This window comes from Vicugna pacos, chromosome 8 (assembly GCF_048564905.1).
Source record: "Vicugna pacos chromosome 8, VicPac4, whole genome shotgun sequence".
NCBI lineage: Eukaryota > Metazoa > Chordata > Mammalia > Artiodactyla > Camelidae > Vicugna > Vicugna pacos.
Genome location: NC_132994.1, coordinates 57,248,246 through 57,275,884, shown reverse-complemented (window position 1 = coordinate 57,275,884; position 27,639 = coordinate 57,248,246). Strand labels below are relative to the sequence as shown.

General features: G+C 36.5%; 1 long non-coding RNA gene across 7 annotated transcripts in view; it reads right to left on the bottom strand.

The window, feature by feature from the left end:
* The window catches only part of LOC116281481 (uncharacterized), a 373,196-nt gene that overhangs the window by 298,486 nt on the left and 47,071 nt on the right, over positions 1 to 27,639 (bottom strand). For 6 of the 7 annotated variants that reach the window (XR_012075046.1, XR_012075043.1, XR_012075045.1 and 3 more), the window contains one exon: positions 14,628 to 14,738. This is a non-coding gene — a long non-coding RNA (uncharacterized lncRNA). Of the gene's footprint in view, positions 1 to 14,627; positions 14,739 to 14,824; positions 14,913 to 27,639 lie in introns of all 7 variants that reach the window. The other variant, XR_012075048.1, reaches the window with a different exon arrangement.

Here is a 27,639-nt window from a genome sequence, read left to right as displayed (position 1 = left end):
TGCCACAGGCTCTAGCCTCATACTGCCTTCTCACAGGGCCTCTAGCCAGGAGGGTTAAGATCACAGAGCTATAATGTATTGGAGCTGAAAGGGGTCATGGAGGTCATTTAATCCAACATTCTCACCTCAGATATGAGGAAATGAGATCTGCACATCAGACGACATGCTTAACACAGTAAATTTCTGTCAAAGTCTAGGCTGAAACACATGTTTCCCAACAACCAGCTTTCTAGAATCTCATCATGCAAAACACAGCACTCAGACTAGGAGCACTGGAGAAGCATTAGAAATGAATCTCTGGTCTTACCCCAGCCCTACTGTATTAGTTGGAGTTCTCCAAAGAACAGGACCAATTGGGGAGGGGGGGTGTGGTGGGGGGGGTGTGTGTATGTGAGAAGAGATTTATTTCACTGAACTGGCTCATGCAATTGTGGTAACCAACAAACCTGAAATCCATAAGACAGGTCAGTTGGTTAGAAACTCGGGCAGGATTTCTGTGCTTCAGTCTTAAGACAGAATTCCTTCTTCTCTGGGAAACCTCCTGTTTTGCTCTTAGATGAGGTCCACCTACATTATTGATAGTAAACTCCTTTACTAAGTCACCGAGTGTAGATGCTAATCACATGTACAAAATACCTTTACAGCAACATCTAGACTAGTAGTTTGACTAGACAGCTGGGCACCATAGCCAAGACAGGTTGGCACATAAAGCATATCCATCACATTTCCTGAATTGGAATCTGCATTTTAACATGATCCCTGGGTAACTCACATGAACATGAAAGTTTGAAAAGTTGAGAAGCTCTGATTTAGCTATTTGTAAGTTGGGAGGATGTGACAGCCCCAGTTCTGTCACAGAGAGATCCAGTGTAACAGTGTGTTAAGTAAGCTGGAAGTTTACTTCTCTCCCATGAAAAGTTTGAGTGCTGTCGTCTAGGATAAAGAAAGACACTCGACAGTCAGGAACCAAGGCCTCTTCTAACCTGTGGCTCTTCCATCTTCAACACACGGATTCCATCTCGTGGCCCAAGATAATTATTTCCACTCTGGCTGTCACATCTTTGTTTTCTCATCAGCAGAAAGAGAGAAAAGGGCAATGGAGAAAACATCCTTTTCCTTTAAGGACATGACCCAGAAGTTACACTCAACACTGACGTTCAAATTCTGTCATCCAGAACCTGATCATATGGCCACATCTAGTTACAATGGAGACTGGACAATATAGTACTTTTACAGAGTTGCTAATTATTCAGTAAAAATTCAGTCCAATTCAGAGTTCTGCAAGTAAGGAAAGAAGGGAAGACTGGTTACTAAAGGGCAGCTAACCATTCCTGCCACTTATTTTTCTGCACCTGCAAGCACTTCTGCAACTACAAATGTGGAGGTGGGGAAGGAGCAGAAGGGAGAGAACATCTTTCCTGCTTTCCTCTATAGTAGGGAGCATTCAATCCAGCTTATCACTGGTATGATGAGGAAACAAAGGGTGACGGCCGCTCCTACTGCCCTTACATTGATGGGCTACTTCCTCAACGTGGAGTGGCTCTTGGCCAACACAGCCAGAATGTAAGTTTCCCTTGTCCCAAGGAAGGCACGGTGGTGGAAAAAGTATTCTACATCCTGGCTCTTTTTATGTTTCATCACTTCCATCTCTTCCCTGCCACATAGGGCTGACTCACTTCTCCCTGTTTCCAAGGCCAAGAAGGAACATAAAAGAGGAAGCAGCTCTAGTCAAAGCGTCTTCTCTTCTTGTGCAGTCCTGGTAATTCTCATATCCCACAGCTGGGGAGAGAAGCATAGATAGCCACTTTCAACCTTCATGCTGACCACAAAACTCCTTGTTATTTCCTTTCCTGAGATGAAAGGCTGTGCATTCGGGGGTAACTGAAAAGTATCCAGAGGTATGGCTAGGGATGGCTTTATACAGGGGAGTGATGTTTGCCTAAGTATATTTTTATTTAATTGATGAAACAGCTTTACACACACAAAATTATTTAATAGCAGAATAAAAGAATCTGTAAAAATATATCATTGTCTCTGTCATACTACCTCCCACAGTAACCCACATACATACACAAAGTCCCTTCAGAGACCAACAAGGCACATTGTGCAGAACTGGCTGTAACCAAGGTAACAAAACATTGTTTCTTTGCATCAGCTTTTAAGACAAAAAAATCATTGTTATACTGAACGCTTCTTTGTAATAGTGTTTATTGCTATGTCGTATAAACCTTCATTTTCAAGATCTAGGTTACGTCGGGCTGTTTGTTTTCATCTAGATACTAACTGTAACTTTCAACAGGTAATTAGAAGCACCTGGATTATAGGTCAAAGCATTTGGGGGCCATAACTAAATAAGAATACAGCTGTGACAGGATTCTCCTTACTTTCATATTTCTATGAAAAATTATTTATTAATATAATTGAATATCAGTTAACTAATACCTACATATTGATTATATGGTCCACAGGCATGCATGCATAGATAAAGAATGATACATATAGTAAAAGACTATAAATAATTTGCTTGCTCATCATTTTGTATAAAACTACTGGATGCCTTTCTTGCCAAACTTGACTCATTAATCATCATCTGCCATCTAGTTTTAAGATGACATAGAGTAAGACAATCCATCTTGAATCTTTTCCCAAGTGCAGGTATACACACTTTTCTTAATATAAGTGCTCTTCTCTCTTATATTAGAGTTTCACTTAGATTTTCAGAATTGCTCTACAATCAAAACTTTTTTGATGTGCCTGACAGCAGAGCTCAGCAGCATCTGGAGTTCTGTGACATCATGTCCTCCCACAAAACTTTACCCTCATGGTCTCAGTCTGATATGAATCTCTGCTGGATATGCTGGCATAGCCCTCATTCTTGCATGGATTCTATGTCACCTTGGAAAAATATCATTATTACTCTGTGCAAACTAGACTCAGAAAGGCACCGTTTTGGGCTGAAGAGTGTGTGGCGTGTTGTATGTGTTTGTACATGCACATGCACACATGCATGTAATCAGTAGGGCTTACAATTTATAACATCAATCACGCAATCTCAAATGTCTGTTATCAACATCACTGATGTAATAATTGAGTTTATACTAATAATAATTTAAACAATGGCCATTTTACTTTGGAAATTGATGAATGGTTATAAAAATGTTTGCCTACCAGCTAAAATTTGGAAAAAATGTGCAAACAATCGCAAAGAAGTGCTAGTTATGGAATCTCAGATCATGAAAAGTGACTTTTCTTCTACATTTCAAAAGAAACAAACATTTTCTTTCAGTTTAAGGAAGGAAAAAGTAATCATAGTGATCCCATGATTGTTATCATCGTGATCCCAATTTACTCTGGGAGTGTGTCTTACTCAATCTGCTTCTTTTGTATTTTTTCTTATATTAGGGAGAAATTGCTGCTCTAAGGATCTGGATCTGTTCCCTAGGACTGTGTTCCCCATATGACTTAGTTTAACGAGAATAATTTCCAGTCCCAGTCAGGAAATGAAAGCATCGGGCAGTGTAATGAGCATGTGATTGAATTTTTCCAATAGTATAGACTTATTAGCTCTAAAAACTGCAGATTTACATTAATTTTTTCCTATCTCATGATATTGTCCTGTACCTCTTGAATTACATTTTTTATCCAACTTCATATTTTGGTTTCAAACTTAGGTATTTTCTGGAGACTTAGCACAGGGGCTACATTTATATTCTCAGAGCAGGAATTTTCATTCTGTTTTTCTCTTTTCTTCTGAGACAATTTTAAGAATAGATTTAGTCACAATACAATTTAATCTGTATTCTCAGCTATTTAGAAGAAAACATTGATTAACAATATTGAAGAAACTTGTCTAAAAATAGCACTGCATGGAACACAGCTCAACAGTCTCTTAAAAGCATCAAGTTTTCTCAAGTACAGTCTAGTTTTGGCCATTACTATAATCAATGATTATTGATTTTCTCACTGATGTTAAGGGAGAAGAAAAATTACATGCTTTTATTTATAAAATCAAATTACATCTAGTTCTGAGCCCCACCAGCCTGGATAGTAGAAAACCTGTCATATTTGGGAGGGAGGTGCTCTTATGTAAGTTTCTCTCCACTTGACACCATCATGGTCTAGGGCTGTGCTGGCAATTCCACCACTCACAGCCTCTGCTCTCCTCACAGCCAACTTGACCCTGGGACCAAAGCAGCATCTCTTGGGGGTCTGTTTCCAGACCACTGCTCCACCCACATCAGGGTCCCACTGTCAAGCTGGCATTGCCTGTGTACCCACCATTCTCTTCACTCCTCAGTAACAGAGAGCTACAATCTCAGAGAGGTTGGTCATATTCTGCTTATTCCACTTCTCCCAAGAGACCCATCATCTTTTAGCGCTGGAAAATTCAGGCTGTGATCTCAATGAGCTTGTGTTTTCCAAAAACAGTAACAATAAGAGCCAAGCTCAATAATAGTATTTACTATATGTCAGCACTTCAAGTGCACTAACTTGTTTAACAATCACAACATGAAGAAAGATTTACTATTATTGTATTCATTGCACAGAGAAGTTAGGTGACTTGTCATTTAGCCAGGAAGTAAAGAACCAGAATTCAAATCCATTCATTCTGGCCCGAGAGTCTACGTTCTTAGCCACTACAATGTACACCTTGTCTGTATGACAATCTGTTCATCCTTTCTTAAGTAAGATAAGTAATCTTTGACTTCAGGCTATAGAGGCCTGATTATATAGAGTGGTGACTGCGGTTGGGAAAAAAAAAGATGTGTGAAGAAAAATACCTGCCATATTTATTCCTTCATGAGATTTCTCCAGAAGAATGTAAACCACTGTTAAATCCACAGTTAGGTTATTTTACCATATATATGATACTCATATTATAACTGGGATGGGAGGTAAAGATGTATTTTTATAGTGTTATCTCAAAGTGTTCTCATCTTTCACAATCATCCACTAGATAATAAAATGGGAAAATTACCAATATCCAATATAGTTGTCAACTTAGTTTGGTTTAATAGTTTAAGCACTCTAAGTATGTCTGATCGATTGGGTTAATTACCTATATTGTCTTATTTTGGAACCCTCCCTCTTTGATTTCTTTGTAAAATGGGATCAGGTATATGGAAAAGAGACTTATGTGATCTCTGGTGTAGAGTCCTTAGCATCCTCTGCCTTTGCCTTGTGTTTGCTATTCAGTGGCTGATGAGCTTTGAGATGTTACTGGTCTCATACTTGAATTTTATGTGGCATCTACTGATGACAACTGCAGCAAAAACCACTCATGGCATCTCTCTCTCTCTCTCTCTCTCTCTCTCTCTCATTCTCGCTCTCTCTCTCTCGCTCTCTTGCTCTCTCACTCTCACACTCTCTCTCGGCTTGGTTATAGACCAGGGACAGATTCCTGGATATCATTTTCTCACCTGGGCTCTTTAAGCTCCTCTGAAACCTTACCACATTTTTCATCATGCCTTTGGCTTAGGTGGGCTGCCCTTAACCTCTACTATGGTACTGCCTTGCTGCAGCCCTCCAGAGGAGGCCTGCTGATTCTCTGTTCAGTGGTCAGGCCATCCAGACCAAAAGGAGGTAAAATGGAATGCAAATTAGATACCCTCTTTCTCTTTTTCTGTGTCTCCTAACCCTGCTTAAGGTGAACCCTCGGTGCTGGTGTGGAACCTCCTGCCCAGGTCCCTCCTCACAGGGAATCAAATTGATAACAAGACAAGAACTGCCACATTTGTGCTCAGTTACTTTCTCTTATCACTAAGCCAAACCATGCAAGGGGGATTGAATCAAACATCTGATCCCTTTCCTCCCCTTCTTCTTCATTCCATCCTCCCTCTTTGCTCTGTAATCTCCAGGATGAATTTTTTTTTTTTATTCTTCTATTTGTAGTCACCTTCTACTCAAAATAACAAGCTCCTTTTCTTACACAGCTCTTTTTTCTAGGTTCTATTTTTGCAATTCAATTTTGTGGCTATGAAAATCTTACTTGCTAGGTAGGTGATAAATGGATATTAAAATAACTGTTCTTAGTTTTAATCCCCAACTCCCATCCCTCAAGGTACTATATTAATGTTCTAGTTACTTATAGCTATGTAACAGACCATCCAGATACTTAGTGATCTAAAACAACAATCATAATTTCTTTTGCTTGCAAATTCAAAATTTAGAAAGGATTTGGCAGGAACAGACTGAGTTAACTGGGATGGCTCAACTGGGCCTGGATGATGCACTTCCAAGATGGCTTACTCACAGGGCCAGTAAGTTAGCGCTCAGCTGAGGCTACTGACCAGGCGTCTCAGTGTCTTTCCACGAGGCCTCTCCATCGCGTTGCTTCTTCCTCATTGCATAGAAGCTGAGTTTCTTTCTCTCTCAGAGAAGGAGGAAGCTACCAATCTCTTGAGTCCTAGGCCCTGAAATTGGCTAACAATCACCTCTGTTATATTCTTCAAGTCAAAGTTTTCACAGAGCCTCCTGGATTCAGGGGAGTTGGGCGGGGTGGGCAAAGGGAGAGGAGGGCTGGAGGGGGACAGACTCTACCTTTTATAGGTGACAACCATCTGTGGCCACTGTTAACAAACTAGGCTTAATTTAATAATTTTCAGTTATATTAAGTTATTTCTAGGCTTTTGTGGTTAGTTACTGTTTAAAAACACTCAGAGTCAGATCTTCCACTGATGATAAAGAGGTCAGTAAATCCTCTCTCAAAAAAAGAAAACCGTAAAACTAGACAAAATTGTCAAAAACAATCATCAACCAAGAGCAAAAACCAAATTAAATGTTTATTTATGAAAATCTGCTGACCACTGGTTAAGAAGAATGGAAATTTGCAGTGTTCCTGTCTGAGGTTGCTCCCATCCCTTCCCATGGCTGAGATGGTGGGATACCAAGGCAGACGCGGCCATGAAAATCAGCAACTTTACTGCTGATGGGGGCTGACTCATTTTTGAGAAGAAGGCAAAAACTATCTTCCCAGCTGCACTGCTGGGAAAAATGGGAAACTAGGTAGAAAATGAACAGGGAAAAGCACACAGAGCAGCAACAATGAAACAGAAACAGAAAAATCAATAAAGTAGATGAAATAAATAGCTGGCTCTCTAAAAAGATCACAACATTGAGAAATCTTTAGCTGGACTGGCCACAAAAGAGAGAGAGAGAACAAAAATCACCAAAATCAGGTATGAAGGAAGGGACATTGCTACCAACCTTATAGAAATTAAAATATAAGATAATATTATGAATAACTCAGTATCAATAGATTAAGCAAATGTACGTATTTAAGGAAAATGTTCTAGAAAAACATAAATTCTCAAAACTGACTAAAGAAGAAACAGGTAATCTAACTAGATCTATAACAAGTTAAAAAATCAAACTAGTAATTAAAACCTTCCCCACAGAGAAAAGCCCAGGCCCAGTTTCAATGATGACGTCTATCAAATATTTTAAGAAGAAATAATATCAATTCTATACAAACACTTTCCAAAAATATAAAGAGGGAACACTTCTCAACTCACTCTATGAGACAGAAATATCCTGATACCAAAGCCAGAAAAATACATCACAAGAAAACAGCAGAGCAATATCCCTTATGAACATAGATGCAGAACCACCCATAAGAAAACATGAGCAAACTGAATCTAGCAACATATTACAGGATGGCTAGATTCATATAAAGTTAGTCAATGCCGTAAGTCATTTTAGAAATGCAAATTAAAACCACAGGAGATACTACCACACATCTACTAAAATAGCTATAATAAAAATAACTGTTGGTGTCAAGTGATGGCCAAGGTATGAAAAATCTAGAAGTCTCATACATTGCTGGTAGAAAACAGTTTAGCAATTTCTGAATAAATTAAACATAAATATATCATTTCAATCAGCAATTCTATTTCTAGGTATCTACCCAAGAGAAATGAAAACATATGTCCATGTAAATACTTGTACATGAATATTCATAGCAAAATTACTCATAATAGCAAAAAACTGAAAACAATCCAAATGTCCATCATCTGGTGAATGGATAAAGAAAACATGGTATATCTATACAATAAGTACTCTTCAGTAATAAAAATGAATTAATTACTAGAAAATCTATAATACGAATTATGTCTAAAAATTATGCTAATTGAAATAATCCAGACATAAAAGACTATTTATTTATCATTCAGTTTATATGAAATTCCCCCCAAATCCCAAGTGAATCTATAGATACAGAAAGCAGGTTAGTGGTTGTCTGGGGATTCACTGTAAACAGGTAGGAAATTTAAGATAAAGAAAATTTTCTTGAAATATATTGTAGTGGGTCTCACAGCTTTATAAACTTAATAAATAAATGCCACTGAATTGTACACTTATAATGGGTGCGTTTCCTGGCATGTAAATTACACTTCAATAAAGTTGTCTTAAATAAAGCAAGTTGATTTAGTATTTTCTTTCTCCCCAAACCTATCATTTCCTTCTAGGTTGCATTCTTCTACCTCAATAAGCATATCAACACTTTGGAGGTGGTGTGGATGACAAATATATATTCTGCATATGTACTCCAGTCCTACACTAGGACCTGTTGAAATGTATCCACGTTCCAGTAAGATCACTGTCAGCCACCGTGCGTGTTCTCATCTGTTGAAATGCCTGCTGACCCACAGTGCTTCAGTCACATAGTTGATACTGCTAACTTGGGGGGGCATCTTTTAGTCTATAATTCTCTTACAGATTTTTTCCTGATGAGAATTCCTCAACAAATCATATGCATGCAGATTCTTGCTTAGACTCTGCTTCTAGGGAACCTGAACTCTTAGCCCTGACATCCCAAGCGTCATTTCCTATCTACAGACTCTAATCTGCTGTTGGCTAGAGTGCATCTGTAACTTTCCTTCACACAGAGCTCCAGCTTGGACATGGCTCCCTCAATTATCTACTTTACTGTTATTATGCCATGTTGGTGTGGAATAATTTTCTGTGATGCCTGCTATCTTCCCAAGCTTTACTCAAGGAATGGAACAAAGGTTCACTCTATTCTCAATTCCCAGAAAGCCATGAGTGGAAATGTGGGGGAGTGGTGCATTCTAATCTAAATACAGACACTTTATCTGTAATCCTTGATGATCCTCCAAAAATCTCCTTGCCTTGGTCTGAAGAACCAAGTTTTCTTCTCAAATCCTTCTCTTTAAAAGCCAAGCGTATATAACATCTTGTTTGTTAGTTTGGATCCTTTCTCTCTGTTGGGAGTAATAAGCCTGAACTAACAGAAGGAGAGATAGTCTGTGACAACAAAGAGAAGTATGGGATTTCAAAAACACCTTGATTCATATTAAAATATCACCTTACCCTATATACTGCGATAACATTCATATATATAGTGTATATAATTCAAAGATATGTGAATGCATTACAATTAATGTTTTTAGTTTTATCCCAGCCTCCATGTAGTCTAATCATTATGATTTAGTGATATATTGGGAGCCTTTCCACAATGCTTAATGATTCTTCAAGTAGATATATTATATATTTACTGGTTGTCCACTTACTAAGTTGACAGTATTCTGAATGGTATTATGTTTTACTACCTAACAGAATGAAGTTCAACGAACTGTCATTATCATTCTCTTTCTTTTAGTACTCTAAAGTACTGATGAGACAACCATACAGAATAATTTATTGAGATAAGATAATGTAATGAAACTGCAGAAGTTTTAAAAGCAGATGAAAAGTTGAGTCCCAATCCTGTCTCTTCAGCTTTTGCCAATGGAAAAAAAGGCTTCTACTTTGACTCCTTAAAGTGTCAAGTATTAGTGTAAATGAGGATGGTTTGTTTGGAAAATTAAATGTGATAAATATATAGGGAAGCCCAATTTAAAAATAAAGCCCAGTATAAAACATAAAATATTAAACATTAACATATATTAATGTAATGGAGTGACTCTGTAACGATGCACTGAGTCCATGAATGGGGAAAATGAGGGCCAAATTTCCAGGCTGAGAGGGTGTGTGTATATATATACCTATATATATATATGTATATACACACACACACACACACACACACATAGGGAGAGAGAGATCTCCTATTGGTTCTATTTCTCTGGAGAACCTTGATAAACACAGTAATACAGATGATGAAGAGTACAGGTGTTAACAGTTACACAGCATGTGTACAGAGGCCATGTGGCATAATAGAGTGTAATGATGGACCTGGATTCTGCCTCTGTCCTTTCCCAATTGCTGAGAATGTTCTTTGTTAACACGTGACCCTGGCAGTAACACTTAGGAAGAATGGAAGAAAGAAGTTACCTGAGGCCCGTGGACACACCAAGGACACATCATAGCTTCAATTTCCTTATAGGCAAAACAGAAGCAGGGCTGGGGGAACTGGAGGTAATGTGTGTGAAGGGCCTAGCACATATTAGGTACTAAATGAATCGTGCTTCTAATTAGCTCAATATGCATAAAAGGAAACATAAATAAATGCCAGCCAAAATAAATGAAATGAGATACTCTGAAAACAAAATGGTGATTTTAACAGACAGTTTTCAGGTTTCATATATCATCTGTAGGCATAATCATTTTTGTACTTTTATTGTTATTACTAAACTTTAATTTTTCTTGTGGTAAGAGGGATGGCAAAGGATGAGGATGAAGGAAGATGTGGCTTTTCAAAATAATGGATATCTCTGGTGCATGTGACAGAGTCCTGCCAAGCTATGTGAGATATTCCTAAAATAATAACCTGCCTTCCCACTACTGTGGAAATAGAAATATTTATTGTCATTACCACCACTGTTATCATTATCTCTATTTTCGGAATCCCCTGCCAGACCCATTAATTCCTAAGGGGCTTTAGTAGTTTGAGATTCATGTCTGCACAGCTCTACCTAGAAAAGTCAAGAGCACTCTCACCTTAGTTCCTGTATAAACTGAACTCACAGCCTTTCACCACATGGAAACCACCTACCTGGTTGTCCTCTCCTACTCAGCTGTGAAACAGGTCACTTGGTTTCCCAAGTTCAAAACCTCAGATTCATAATTTCCTCATCCATCTCTCTCTACCCCTTTATCTCAGACACAGTCAATACCCTAGATTCTTATCTATCACACCTGCTCAAAGTCTTCTAAATCCCTTCTCTCTACTCCCTGCCAGCTGTGACTATCTCATTTCAAGTCCAGAATAAAGGGACAATTTTAATAGTCTTTCCACTGTCAACACTTGAGGATGTGTCAGGTTAATGACTCTTGTCCCAAACTTGTCCCAAAGGTAATTAGTCAATCCCTCCATGCCCCCCTTTAACTTTGAATTTTTCTTTATTTCAACATTTATTTCATTCCTTGTAAAATATTTATCCTGGGCACTACTCTCTATACTCTAAAAGGTAACCATCAAGTCTTATTCCTCGGTGGGTCTGCTCAAACTCCTAAAAAGCTATTGTATAAGCCATAACAAAATCTGTTATAAATAGTAACTAAAGAGTTTTGCCTTGTACAAAAGAAACAGATGTGAGAGAAACACAATGAAACAAATGTGCCACTAATCAAAGGTCTGGGATTGAAGGCAGTCTTCAAAGACAACCCCAAAGGATAAGCAGAGAAGGTACTTCAGTGTATACTAGAGGTCTCCTAATCTGAAAAACAATAAAGATGCTTTTTTCCTTATACACATCACAAAACAGCAATTATTATAAAAATTATGAAATATTCTATCTCTAGAGACCCCTTTAAAAGCCACACTTTAGCAAAAGAGGAGAAGGGGAGAAATTATCTTCTCACCTTACAATCAGTTTCAGACGTTTGGAGGGAAACCGGAGCAGACGCTGTGGGCACCCTGCCCGTGTGCGCCAGCCCTCACATGCTTTAGTGCACACTGGCTGGACCCACAGTACCAGCACCTGCAGTCCTTTGCCTGAAGGCTTTCTCGAGTCAGCAAAGCTTGCTTTGCCCACCTGTTCAGCATTCTGGATATGCTTGGGTATTAACTCCCCCTGGGAGTAGCCTTCAACCAGTTAATGAAAGGAATTGGTGTATAAATACCCTAGCAACCTTATCCCTCGGGTAGAATAACCCTCACATATATGCTCTGTACCAACTTTCAGGGTTTCCCCAGCAGGATTAAGCTCTGGTAGACCACAGTTGTGGGAGCCTTAATAATGTGCACTTTATTGATCAGTTTGTCTTATTTTTATTCTTCATTTTCCTACAACTGTTTTCTTCTCTTCCCAGGTAAATTACTTATACATTCATCTGTATCTCAAGATCTGTTTCTGAGATACACCAACCAAGACTCTAACCATCCCTTCCACCAAAAAAAAAAAAAAAAAAGAACTGACGGATAAATCTGAAATAGTGAAAACTAGGATAAATTCATCTCTGAATTCAATTCAGCAACTAATTATTGAGCAACTCCTGTGCCAGGAACTGTGCAAAGATGCATAGCACTTAAACTTTGATCTGAAAGAGATCGCTAATTTCAACAGTAGACAATTACAGAATTTTTTTTTGAAGTGTAATAATCAGTACATCCAGAAATAGCTATTAAGCCAAGAACAGAAAGTATCCAAACCCTGTCAGTGTGGAACTGTGAAGTAATGAAAGACTTGCCAAAAGAAGAAAGACTTCATCTGCCTAGTTATTCCAGGCAGAAGTAGAAAGGGGATGATCAGATAAAGGGAACAAATGCACAGAACAGCTCGGTACAGTCTGCCTCATTACAAAGATGTTGGGAAGACATCGAGAGGCTGGATGATATTCTGAGTCAGAGCATGACCACGGAAACCAGACTGTATGGGTTCAAATCCTAGCTTTTCTAGTTATTGTCTGTGTGACCTGGGCAAACCAATTAATCTCACCGTGCTTCAATTCATTCATCTATAAATTAAGATGCCTATCTCTTACTTTTTTGTCATTTAGAAATTGTAATATAGGTAAAAGGTTTAGAACAGTAACTGGCACAATTAAAGTGCTGAATAAATGATAATTTTGATTTACTATCATGGCTAGTTAACTTATAGGGAAAGTAATAGGAGAAAAAGCTGGTAAGGTGAACAGGAGACAAATCATGCAGGGTCCTGTATCCCAGGCTAAGGAACTTTTCATCTTTGAGGTCAAGAGGCAGCTAACTATGTATGACCCACTGGCCAAATCCAACCTACCGCCTGCTTCTGTAAGTAAAGTTGTATTGGAATACAGCTACACTCGTTGATTTGTATACTGTCTGTGACTATTTCATGCTACAATGGCGCAGTTGTGCTGTTGTGACATACCATATGGCCCACAAAGTCAACAATATTTACTATCTGACCTTTTACAGGAAAAAAAAAAAAACCCAGCTATATTTGGAAAGAAATAATATGCAGAGTAAAGGATGAGTTGTATGGAGTAAAAATCTGTAGGCAGAGTCAGATGGTCATTCCACAGGTCAAAGTTGAAGCTGATGACTTTAATAAACCAGATTTCATAGATTCAGAAGAGGAAGGGTTCAGTATATAGATGAAGGAGTGAAAGAAGAATATACTGGGAGTTGATAAAGAATCCAATTAAACTTGCAGGCTACAGGGCACATTTAGACTATAGATAAGTTATTTATTCCAAAGCATTCTTATATTTTAAATTTGTTGTCAATATTTAAAGAAGAAAGATATCACTAATAAAACCTGAATATCTGGTTTCTTTGGAAAAATTGGAAGATATGGCAAATGTTTGCTCATAGGTGTGAACTGGAAGAACCTTCTGTAGCTGGAAGGCAGCTGCCGTATTTACATGAGGCATTTACTTCCAATATGTCACCTCTTCCACTATTTCCTATTGTATTACAACTGAGTCGGCTTCATTCATGTCATCAACATAGTCTGAGTCCTCTAGATTCAAGAGTGCTACATCCTGCTGCTTATGGGTGCAAGGGCATGGAGTATGGGAGAAGAACCGGTTTTCTCTCAAAACACATACAGAAACTGTGGCCTTGAGGAAAAGCCACGTTTTGCAAAGAACAAGTGAGGAGAGAGAACCAAACCAAGAAGCTGAGGTGTGAGTCAATTTGTTTATGAAAGAACAGAAGTTTACAATGGCAGAGGAGAAACATGTTTCAGAGCAATTGCATGGAGTGTCAAGGGGGAGAAGGCTCATAACAGGATAAAGATAACTGAATAAACAAGGATTGGTAACCAGAAATGTTGCATTTTGGTTGATGCATGAGATTACTAAGATGAGAGTAACAGAAAGAACTGATTAGCTTCAGAGTCCTCACTCTTTCTGTAAAGTTGCTGTGGTGTTAGAGCCAGCTGTGGGTAGGTTACAGTTAGCATTGTCACAGATGCTGCCTGCAAATCTGTCCAAGTTAATTAGAACTATCCTTAGACTAAACAGAGTCACAATGAGGTCTCTGTCAGGTAAGCCCTAGAAAAAAATGCTGAATTGGTCCAGTTAAACAATGTCTGTGGTTGCTTTGAAGTCTAAGATCACATATTTCTAACATCTTCAGAAATGAAGGGGGAAAAAGTCATCAAAAACTACAAGTGCCTTAAAAGGAAGCTGTCATCTCAAGATTTTTCCCTTTTCTGCCTCTTAAAGAATAGATAACTCCTTTTGTTTACTGAGCACATTGATGAGGTTTGTATATGGAAAAGCACTGCCCCAAGTACCTGCAGATGTTGGTCTTCTCACCCTGCATCCTGGGTCTTCATCTGCCACCTTCTATTTTTCTCTTTATTTTGCTTTGATTTTCTGTCTTTTTAATCTCAGGAGTCACTTATCTATTAGAAAACAAAATTGGGACCATAGTGAATGGGGAGATGTTATTAAAACTCTCAATATCTACCCTTTCAATATCTATTATTACCTTTTCCACTGTAACAGAGAGAAACACTTCCTAGGTCTCACATAATGGAATATTTACTCCAATCCTTCAGTGTCCATCCCAGAAAATCCTATAAAGATGTATTTTTATTCCATTAGTTGTTAGTCACAGCCACAGTGGAATGCCACCTCCTAGTCACATCCATCCAGACACTGCAATAGAGGAATCAACCTTGACCAGGATGAAAAAGCCAAGGCTTTGAACTACTTAATAGGGAAAAGTCTTACCCTACATGCTTGAGATGAAAAGACATTTTAATGTCTGTATTCTTGGCTGAAGATGATTTTTTATTCCAAATGAAATATTTTACATTTCAGAAATATGAAATTGCATAAGGTGTTGATGTAGATACCAAGAGTGATAAAGTCTGGTAAATAAATTCTGGTAAATAAATTTCTTCTCCCAGAAATTATCAATGGGGCAGGAAATAGAGAAAAGGCAGTATCCAAAGAAATGGTTATAAATACATAAGAAAATTATAACAATAGTATCCCTTATTCAGTTAAGAGAAAGTTTATAAAATATTGCATAAAGTGCTATTTCCCTTTTAGACTAAGATTCACTCTGGTCTGTGTCCTGAGGGGAAAGTCTACTTGGAAATACATAAGTAAGAACTGTGGAGGACTCTTGAGGAGTTAGTGCATACAGCTCTCTTCAGTGTTTCATAAAGCTGATTTCCCACAAAGTTTTTAAGAAAGGAGGAAGGAAAAGATGAGACAGGAAATACAACTCCCTAATGACTCCTCTCTTGACCCACAAATACAAGGAAAGGATGAGAGAGCACAAAGTTAAACCATCATAGCTCAAACTTCTGCTAGAATTAGAAGTTCTCTACTTAATGGAAAAAAGGAAAGCTGTCAGTTTATATTTAGACCTCTTAAATCCTAAAGAGAATAAGAATACAGAGTTTAGGGTTTATTTTTTTCTTCTTTTTTCCCCTTTTCTTTTTTTTAATGATGACTTAGATTCATGATCTTTTAAAGTAATATATATATATATATATATATGTGTGTATATATATATATATATACACACATAATATATATATGTCTCTCCTCATCCTTTTCTAGACATAGAAAAAATGCTCCACTGGTAAAGACTTGATGCAATTCTTCCTTTCTTTATGATACAAAATTTGATTTCTATTCAGCGTGAGTCGAATTAAAAACTATTCATGTGCCACAATCCTCTTGAATAGGAAAAACTGAAGAGATCAAAACAACCATTTATTTTCTCCACTAGGCACAGAGGTCAAGATCCAATGGTGTGTCACAATCTGTTGTGAGCTCTGTTGCAAGTAATTTGTTACTATTAATAGTTCAAAGTTTGCAAATGATTTACTTTTGTCTGTAAGTTACAGGGAAGTCAAGGTTATCCTGAAATGTCACTCTCACTCAGCTGCCTTCTGAAATCCTCTCTGAGAAAAGGAGAGGCTTTATAATCAGGTTGCAGGTAAGCGAATGTGACCCACTGTTTGTTTTCGGAGGTAAAAAGGTTAAAACCACTTTATTAGAGGGCAGACAGCAAAACACCCCATAGATACTGAAAACAAGGTGCCTTCTGAAAGTTAAACTAGAAAATCAATGCAAGATGGATGTGATCAGACATGTAAAGTCATTCTTAAGAACAGGGTGTGTGGTGCCATGCACTGAGAGAAACTCCAGGCACCTCTCATGAGGATGAGTGTCTCAGGCCCTCGTCCAGTAAATATTTGAATGGCTCAAGTCTTTCGTCTGAATCATGTGCTCAGAAAGTGCACTTCTAAGTCTTTTTTTTTTATGTTTTTTTCCCCTTTCTTCAAAGAGTGTAAGTATGTAAGACTTTTGAAATTTATAATTCTATCATAAATTAATACATCAGCATTCTGGTTTTATGACCAAATGAAAAGTATTGACACTCTGGTTTGTTCCAGATCCATTGCTAGGCACTAAATTAGCACAGATACTTTAGAAAGAGTCTTCTTTTCAATGAAACTTCCCATGAGAAATTAATGTGAGCTTGTTCCTAAAAGGTTAATATACTCCCTCGATGTGCTCAGAAAATCATGTTTATGAGCCTACAAAATTGAGGAATAGACTGGATTGTGGTGAATCCATTAAAATAAATAGCATCTAATGAAGCCTCATGAGGACCAAACAACTGATCTCAACTGAAAAAAATCCCACATCACATTTCTCTTTGTGTTTATATAAAGTTTTAGTCATCATGGAACGCCACCGTCACTGAGCTAAAACTCTGACGATCAGAGTCCACTGTTTATTAGCTTTAATGGTTGTAAATAAGTTACCATCTTTGAGACTCAGTTTTCTTACGTATGAAATGAGACTAATCATTCTTCCTGTTACTCCACACGTATGTTGTGAGGATAGAACACAGGGGCAGAAGCAGGGGACCAAACTGTGTTCTAACACAGAGTTATAACCAATAGCCACTATGTGCCAGGTAGCATGTTAGACAGTTTCCCCATGTTCTCTTTTTTAACCTTCACAGCAACCCTCATTTTAGGCATTATTTCCTTCAAAGTCGACTTTCTCTAGGTCACATCACATAGTGGCAGAACTAGAATTTGAAAACCTGTCTGTCTGCAGGTGTATGTCTCCATCACTTCACCCTGCCTGTATCATTGGAAGCTGTTCTATTGTTTCCCTCCCAAGTAAATGATTTGAGAGTAAAACTGTCCCCTACCTCATTTACTCTGCTCTTTGCTCATAACAATTTTTCTACTTGGAAGGTTATTTTTTCCCCCTATAACTAATTCTTACCCATTCTTCAAGCTGATTATATTTCTCTAGGCAACACTGATTTTTCCTCCCTATAAAATCTGATATATGTATACTACTTCATTGTCTCATACAGTTAACATGCTGTATTTTTAGTTATCATTTCACATGTCTTGTTTCCTCAGCTAGACTGAAATTTCCTTTGGGTAAAAGAATGTTTCAGTACTCCTCTAGGACCATGTCATTGTAGCACCATGCCATCAAAAACACAGGTTTTCAAATATGTTTTCTATTGATATATTTAAAAATATTATAAGACAAAGACCAAAAAGATGATCACTAAAATAGGTAGTCTAATCTACCTATTTAAATTTCTAAGAGAAATTTAAATGTTTATCCCACCTACGTTACAGGAAAAGATATTCATTTTTACAATATTTCTCTTATATTCAAAAATATTATAATGTGATGAAAGTAAAAAGTATTTTATTGCTTGGATATAACCATTGCTATTATTTTGTGTGTGTATATCTCCCTGTTTTTTCTATACATGGCTATATTTATAAACTTTGAATTAAAGGAAACTTGAATGTCAAGGAATTTTATTTTGTCATACTATTTTTAACTTACATATAATATAGAGAACATATTGCATATTATTATACAGTTTCTCATTCATTTTAATATGTATATTATTTTTTCATGTTTATTAATTTGCTTTATGTTTCAACATTTCTGTCAACTCATTAATTGAGCTCTTTCCTCACTTCTCCATTTTTCTCACCACAGCAACCATTACCAGATTATTATATAATAATTCAAAGTTAGTCAGATATATGTAGAAGCTAACTATAGAAATCTGTGTATCCATCTTTTAAAAAACAGTGATGGAATCATACCATATATACTGTTTCTTACCTTGCCTTTTCATTCAATAATATATTTTAGAGATTGTTCCATATCAATACATGCAGATTTGTTCTCATTCCTTTTAATGGCCGCATAGTAGTCCATTGTATGGATTTATCATAATTTATATAATCAATCCCCTATCTAATTAATTTCTTACCCATATGAATTGCTATACATACATACTTTCTATATTCCAATGATCCATCATATTGTCTTTTCTAACAAGCCTCAATCCCTGTTCTCCCTAGAGGCTTTGCTTCTGGGTTCTTCCATTCTTGAGTTTCTTCCATCTGAACTGATTACTCTCTGTGCCACAAGTAAAGCTACCACCCTGGCACTACTGCTCACCTCTCTCCTGGAGTCCATTCTTCCCTAAATACTATAATTTCCTCTTCCTTAGTTAACTCCCTCATTTTGCTCTTAGCACATTCTCCAGTATCTACCTAAGTAAGTGCATCTGGATCATTAGATGTCTGAGCTGTTTATTTGACTTTATATTATTTTGGTTGAATGCAGAATTCCATATAGAAAATATCTTTGATCCAACTCTTAAAGGTATTGCTTCCTTGACTTCTAGCACCCAGAGCAGTTATTAGGAAAGCCAGGGCCCTTCAGAACCTTGTACATTGACCTTTTTGCCCCCATGGTTAAGTCTGAATATATTTTACTGTTTTCTAGTTTTCAGAATTGTTTTGCAGTCATTTTTGATGACATTCCATATTCTATTTTCTTTGATCGAGTTCATTTATTACCCTCAGTGGAATCTGGAGAAGAGGAGGCAATAAATACCTGTACTAATTCACCATCTCTAAAGCCCAGTATTAACTATTGTGCTTCTATCGAATATCTAAGAAGTCTGTAGGTTTTCACTTTCACTAACACTTGAACATCTTTGTGGCTAAGTAGAAATCGTAATTATTTCTTAGGTTATATTAAAGGTCAAACTCATGCATAAAGTGTTTACAAAATTTTTGATGCATTTGATAGATTCTTTAAAGTGTATTCATTTTCTGTTGCTGCATAATAACTTACCACAAATGTAGAGGCTTATCTCACAGTTTCCAGTGGGTCAGGAGTCTGAGCATGACTTATCTGGGTCCTCTGCTCAGAATCTAACAAGGCAGCAATTTGTTTGTTGGTCAGGGCTGCATTCCCATTTGAGGCTCAGGAGCCTCTTCCAACCTGACGTGGTTGGCACAATTCACTGTAGGACACATGGTGGCTTATTTCTCCTAGGCCAAGAGGAAATGGAGTACTGGATCTCAGGGAAGGCCTAAGTCCTCTTTTAAACTGATTGGGAACCTTGATTTCATCTGTCAAATCTGTTTACCCTGGCCATATAATGTAACACAATCATGAAAATGACAACTATCTTTCCATAGATCTCTCCCACACTGAAGAGAGGGGAGATTATTCAGGACATGGAAACCTGGCAAGAACAAGGAGAAAGGGGATTGGTCTTAGAGGGTCATCTCAGAAGTCTGCCTACCACAGCAAGTTACACTAAGAAAAATCTATGTATTACAGACATACTCCAGTTTTTAAAATTATTATCATTAAATTTAAAATCATTATAATTAAATTAAAATCCAAAGAAGTACAAGAACTATTTACTCAAAGTATGTTTACTCTGGTTTTTTTATCACTTGATTTTAAAGTTTTCCTTATTCATACAACAAAATTTTGACAAACTTCTACCCATTACTTTCCCTCTGTTTACCATGGCTTTTCAAAGACCCTATTTTATTCTTAAATGAAGTCCTATATAGGGTATACTTTTCAAAAACTAGAGGAAAATACAATGGCACTGTTTCCAGATTTTTACCAAAAATATAATTAGACATTAGTATTTTTCCAGGCATTCTGCTGGTCAGTGAGTATGGACAATGCACAAGTAAGCAAACCAAAGTCCTTGGTCTTGTGTGTATCCTATGATCAACAGTGACAAGGTTAACAAGTGTTCCAGTGAAGTAAAGAATTCCTGAGAAAGGGCTTTTTAAAACATGAAACCAGTGGAAGCACTCACAAAGGAAAATGATGATAAACTGCATAAAAAGTTATGTCAAAATTTTTTAAATGTGAATAAAAAGTAGTTGGAAAGATTAAATATATAAATACATATGCATAGTATCTATATAGACATAGACACACATACACTAACAAATAAGTAAAAACATAAAAGCACAAATAGGAAAAATTTTAAAGGATACAGATTCAAAATTCAAAGAAAATACAAATGACCAATAAATACTTGAAAAGTTATTGCATCTCACTATTGATTAAAGAAATATACAGAAACAATAAATAGAAATTTTTGAAAAATATTATCACTAAGTGCTGGTGAGGGTGCAACAAGCTAGCCTCTAGTAAATATTATACAGAAGAATAAATCAGGCAACTTTTTAAAGTAATTTGTCAATATTAAGGAGAATGAAAGAGCTTTATACTTTGGTCTTATAATTCCACAAGTGAAAAATTGGAAGGAAATGAAGAGTTCAACAATAAAGAATCTTTAAGTAAAGGAAATCTTTTACTATCATTAAAAATCATGTTTTCTACAATATTTTAGTGATGTGGGAAAACAACTATGTTGATATGTTAAATAAGTCCACAACAAAATTGATCACTTCTAGTTAAACAATGTACATAGAAGAAAACTTGAAGAAAAATACACCAAAAAATTTAGCCATAATCATCTCAGACATGTAATTATGACATTTTTACTTTCTTACTGTAAATATTTTATGTTAACAAAAAAATTCCTAAAACAGTAATAGGTCCATAAAGTTACAAAGCTGATAAACAGAACAGGAAAATTTAACGTCTTTCACATCTATGACAAAAAGGCCTGGTCAGAATTAAAGCACTGAAATTTCAGGAACATTATTAAAAAGAAGCAAATGAGCATGAAATCTACTTCGTATCTGAAGACATGAGAAAGGAGGTGGGTCATAGAGACATGTTGACCAGAGGGCTATCAACAATGTACACCACGTGGATGAGAATCAAAAGCTGGAGAAATCAGCCGAGTTAGAGAGGCATTTCCTGGACCAATCTGATTAATTCTAAGAAAAGGCAGATCACATTTTGTGAATTATAATATAAATTTTCAATTTCAGTCAAACCTTTATCTTAACAATTATTCTAGTTTGGAGGCTTGTGGATTAAAAGCAATTTATCCAACTTTTTTTTTGTTGAGTTAAAGAAATTAAAAAATGTAAAAAGTGAGATAAACTGGAATAGGTTATCTATAGGAGAAAGCATGATTTATATGAAACTATTTTCTCAAAAATTTTTATGAGTTGTGTCAACAAACTTTCAAAAGTTTGTTTGAATTTTAATGATTAACATTTATATCCAAGGATGTAAGAATTATGATGAAGTTACTAACAAATTGTTCTTCATCTTCATAAAGGACTGAAAAAAGGGAGAGAAAATAAGCTTAAATCATGGTCAGAGAAAGATTTTTCTTTTTCTTATTTTTCTTTTCTATTGGGAAGAGGGGCATGAATTAAAAAACTGTGATTAAATAATTGCAACCAATTACTCAGATAAACTTATTGTCTGGCCAATCTTGAGGATTCTTCAGAATAATACATTCACTCAACAGTCTGACTTGCTTTATTTAGGTTATCATCTTAAGCCTAAAGCTTCTGCCTAGAAACAGAAATGGACAGGGTGACCTGTTCCTCTCTCTTAAAATTCCTATGTTAATTGACTGTGGCACAATGCGTACATGAGAGAGAGATTTAAAAAATAACACAATATTTTAGTTTTGAAAAATGGTTAATAAATATTGCTTTAGAAAGATTCCAGATACACAATGGACTGTTTGTCTTTAATTTCATATCACATCTCTGAATGGTCAACCACAGTGAATGAACCATACCTGGAGGAGATTTGAGAGAAAAGATGTGAAGCTTGTGGGTGGGCCTTGCAATTGTTAAAGCATTAGTGAATGGGATCTTTTTCCTAGTGGAGAAATGTAATTTTGTCAGGAGAAAGAAGGAACCACTTTCTTTTTTTTTTTTTATGAAGCAGAATTCCACTCTAATTCTCTGAGCCTTTTACTATAACTGCTGTAGCATGTGTTTTAAATTATATTGTATGCATGTGTTCCCCATAAAATTAGCCATCATGACCCATCGTTCCACAGTCCTTCCTTTCATCACATTTTAGAGGCCTGTGTTCCATATTAGCAAATAACCCTTAGGGAAAATTATGCATTTTCCATACACCAGCTTTGCTACATATTTGATAACACTTATTGTATATTTAAGGATATGGGTCAATATATAAAATTTTTTAAATAATAAAACAAGTGGTCAATTGTTTCCTCATGGCAAACCAACTAGGAAGTCAAACTGAATATATCCAGCATCAATATCAAAACAGAATTAACAGCTCCACTTTTAACCCATATGTTCGTGAATATGTAACTCCATCAATATGTTAACTAGGGTAAAGGAGCATTGCCAAGTTTAGAACCCACTCAAATTCCTTGGGTTCTGAGTTTAAAATGAAATTTGAGACTTTCCAGGATCAAGGTCTTTTTTGGTGCTGTAAAAATGTGACTTCCGGGTTGAAAATACTGAAAGTTTTTGGACACCAACTTGCTCACACAAAATAATATGATAAGTGTGAATGAATCAGTAACATATGGATTACATTTTCTTTTTACAAATCTATTGTTTTTTCTAACATTTTAAATAGAAAATTCATGGTAAAAACATGCATTGGATTTAGCCAACTCTAAATCATTTGAAAAATATTTGTAAGGCATTTTTCTCTCAATGGATACGTGGCAGCATTTCCAGCTCATAATGTTAGTGTAACTTCACTCTTTTCCCCAACCCTCCCCTAAGACCCTCAAATTAATACACAAGAGGAAACAAATTGTTGCTTGGTTCTTCTCTCTCTTACTCTTTTTCCTCTCCTCCATCCTTGAGTGTATCCTGAAAAACTTTACGTATCATTTCCATTGCAATGGCACAGATGTTTTTTAATTAAATTGTGTTTCAAAGTATTTTAAATGTAAAGCTCTAGGGAATAGCAGCAAAGGCTATACATTAACGATGAAAAGAAATACATTTGTTTGTAGTTTAGAATGGCAATCCCAAAGAAGAGAAGTGTTTCCCTCTTGTCCTCAATCTACAATCCATTAATCTAGTCATCAAATTAACCACTACAAGGGCATTTCCTCAGAATGACCCCTGAGTACCCGAGTGGCAAATAAAAATGCAAGGAAATAATCAAATACTGTAATGTCTCAAACCTCAATATATCGTGGTGTGTGTGTATAAAATACTATTTTCTGTATTTGTTCCTCTTTCTTTAAAATGTATTCTGTCATCAAGTACCTAGAATTAAGCCTTGACACTAGAAAATTTCCTAGGCTGTAGTCAATCCCACAGGTAAATTCACTTAATTGTCTGCCCAAATTGTTTCTGAAAACGAGATCATATTATCTCTGTGAGTTTAGGATCATATTATCTCTGTTCAGTTTTCTAGAATTCTGCAAGTTCATTCACCTGAGTTGTACATGTTTCCTGAATTTGGCTAGGACACTTTGCCAACTGCACGTTTTGTGAGTTGTACTGTCTTACCCACTCAGCTCAAATACTGCAGATGTCTGAGCTAGGGTTGGACTACAGATTAGAATTTATTACTTAATGGATTTCTAATTTCAGAGTACAAAAACCAATATTCTATTTCTTCTAAACAATAATTTCCTTAGTGTAGATGTGGCAGACCACCTGTTTATTTTAGATTCCATTCAAATAATATATACAAATACAGAGGTATTATACATGGAATATTGACTACCAAAGTGTGTAATATACATCTAGGTTATTTGTATGGAGAAAAAAACAAGGAGACTATAGAAAAACAAGAAGTTCTCATGTTTTGTGTGACAGTACAAATTCCACACTTACATTATCTACATAAAGCCTAATTCTAAAGCCATGAATAGCTGCAATTCCCTGAACTGTAGCAGATTAATCCGTGAAGGTTGTCTCCCAACTCTCTAATTACAATTAATGAATCTAATTACTGTGATAGTTTGAATATTATGCTTTTGTCTTATAATCTACTGTGCCTGTTTTCTGATTTCCAAGTAAAAGAAAATTTCCTAAAAAAACTGAAATTCAACTGTAATAATGTTGAGTTTATTTATTCAACATTTTACAAAATTTACTGAGTATCTACAAAGTATCAGATCTTTTCCTTTTGGAGGTTTTTAATATCTACGCAAAGCTATGTCTTAAGTGTTGGGAAGCTCCTTTAGGCTACGGCTATGATACTCCTTTCACATTTCCAAAAATTAGTGAGTGAATTTTCAACTCTGCCTTCTCCAGATTTTCTTATTTACCTTTAACATAATATTATATGGAAGACCAACATTCTTTCCATCCTCTTAAATGAAATTTTATTTAAGTAAAAAGGAAAATAGCAACACCTCTAAGTTATAATTCTTGCTGAGTTTTCAAAAGCTCAAAGTAGTAATATCTTAATAGATGGATTTGGGAGATTTCATTCCTGTTGCTCAATTATTAATCAAGAATAAATTATTCACTCAAATTGAAAATAATAAAAATATCTTCAGAATGTCCTATTCCACAAACCAATCAAATTAAGAATGACTCCTGTGTCTTACCCTGGCAACTTCTGGTTCCATGTAACTGTGAATAATCAAAGTGACTGAAATAATTTTAAAAAGAAAAACATTTAAAAATTATGAGCGTTTCTAATTAATAGGTTATAATTGCAAACATACATATGCACAGAGTCATGAATCAACAAATAAAAACAACTTTAGTGTCACTTCCAATGTTTAATGTCTTTTTCCTTATTCAGCACTCTCCCACCTGGGAGAACAGTACAGTCATAAAGTAGCTATTGAAAGCGATGCTGCATTCTTTTTTCAAGGTGAAGTAACAGGTACGTGCAGAGTGTAACACTGGCCATTCAGCCTACTCATTTAAATTATTCACATCATTGAACAGAGAAACCCAAAAGCTGGAGCTAAATAACAAAAATAACTGAGGGAAGAGCAAACCTTCTAAAAAGGTGTGAGAGATAGAAATATGGTAACAAACATCCTTAGGTCTAGATGCATGGAATTATAGAAGCTTTAATTTGAAAGAAACCTCCATTATGCATCTACTTGTCTCACTACTATCAAATTCCTGTCAGATAGCTATGGGCTTCAGTTTACACCATTTCAATGACTGAGAATCCACTGCTTCAAAACGGCTGCTGAATTCATTTTTTAAAAGCTCTAGCTATTTCAAACTTGTTACTTAATCTGCCTCGCTAAAAATTCTATTTCTGGGTCTGAGATCTGCCCCCTAAAGTGAAACAGAAATCCATTTTACACATCATCCCTTCAAGTATATAAAAATAATCATCATGCCTATTCTGTCTTCACTTCTCTTCTACAAGGGAAATGTCCTCAATTCATACAACGATTCCTCAGAGGGACTGGCCCTTAACCCATTTTATCATCTTCACGGCCCTCTTATCATTATCCTCTGGAAGGAAACAGTCCACTTGTGATTTAGCAAGAGTGAGTTCAACAAAAAATTAATACACAAACATGTCCACTGATTCATCTCTGTTGATTTAACCTGGTATTTTAGGATTACCAATGGACAAAGGATATCTGTTGGCTGAGGAAGCATAGAAGACATCCTCAAGGAAATCTGCTTATATCACTAGGGGACTTGAACATAGTTGCTGAAGATAATTTCAGGTAGCCAAGAACAGAGATCACCCTCACCCCTGCCTGTTTCACCATGGAAGCACATGATTTTTAAGAGCTTGGAAGGTACTCTGATACTGGAAGCCAATCTATAGAGCCAGACTACACTGGTACCATCCATGAAGTCTGGGGCTACTCTGGACCCCTACCTTCCCCACACATATATGTACACAAATCCAAAAAGAAAATTTTACTGTTAATTACTTCTATACTTTTCCAACCAGTGTTTTAAAAGATTCTAAATCGTCTTACTAGTGGAGAGGAGAAAGTCTATAACACTAGAACTTTTCTTTCCCCCATTACAAGGTGTGGCACCCTGCAAGATAGCCAAGAGAAGGGAAGACTCATAAAATCCTACTATTTCTCCACTGAATGTTGAAAAAAGCAAGAAGGCAAGTTGCGTGGTTTTGTTTGTTTGTTTGTGTGTTTGACTTTGGAAGCCACAGGTCCATGGGGTAGGGCAATGGGGATAGGTAGCTATGGCCAACCAGCAGACATTCCTTGGCAGGACACAAGACTCTAGATGGCAGCATGTCACTGAGTCGGGTAAAGAGCTAGTTATTAGAAGGTGACTCATGTTGAGCACCAAAATAGGTAGTGATGGTTATTGCAATCACAATTGTGTACACAGAGCTTAGCACTGCTTACCAAACTAGGAGAACAACCAGTGGCCATGGCCATAGCAAACATTCACAGCTGCACACCAGGTCCACAGCATTGAGCACATGAGATTCCCCACCAGAGGACTATAGAATCTTAGGGACTTGAATGAGCGGGAAGATGTTAGAATTAAGAGTTGACTGGAACATTTGGAGAATCCTATTTGGGGGAAAAAAATGTTTCTTCCACGCTTTAGACCTAAACATTATCTCTCACTCCCCTAGATATGTACACATGCAAATGCATGCATAAAACCACAAAATATCACCTCTGCATCTCACAGCCCAAACTTCTGTGCCCTCATGGGCCTGTTGAAGAGGCATATTAACTAAAATGTGACAAAGAGAAAGAGACCGAATTTTGGCCCAGGGACAGATGGAAAACACATTTCTCCCAAAAACTTTGGGAGCATTGATAAACATCAAAAGGAAATACTTGATTGGTATAGGAACTCAATCGGATGATGGGAAATGAATACTAGTGGAAAAAATAGTGCAAATCTTTTCAAAATTTCCCATTGCCCCCAATTCCTTTTCTTAGCTCCAGATGTCATGTTCTAATTATTTCCCAAAATTACTTCACATTGTAAAAGCTCATTTAGTTTTGGTCAACTAAAATTTCAAGATAGATTTCATATGAATTATTTTCTAGACATGTCTCTTCTCTTCCATAATGTAGAATTAATAACATGAACCTAACCTAAATGCAGGACTCAACTTATCTTGTTAGTTTTGGTCCAT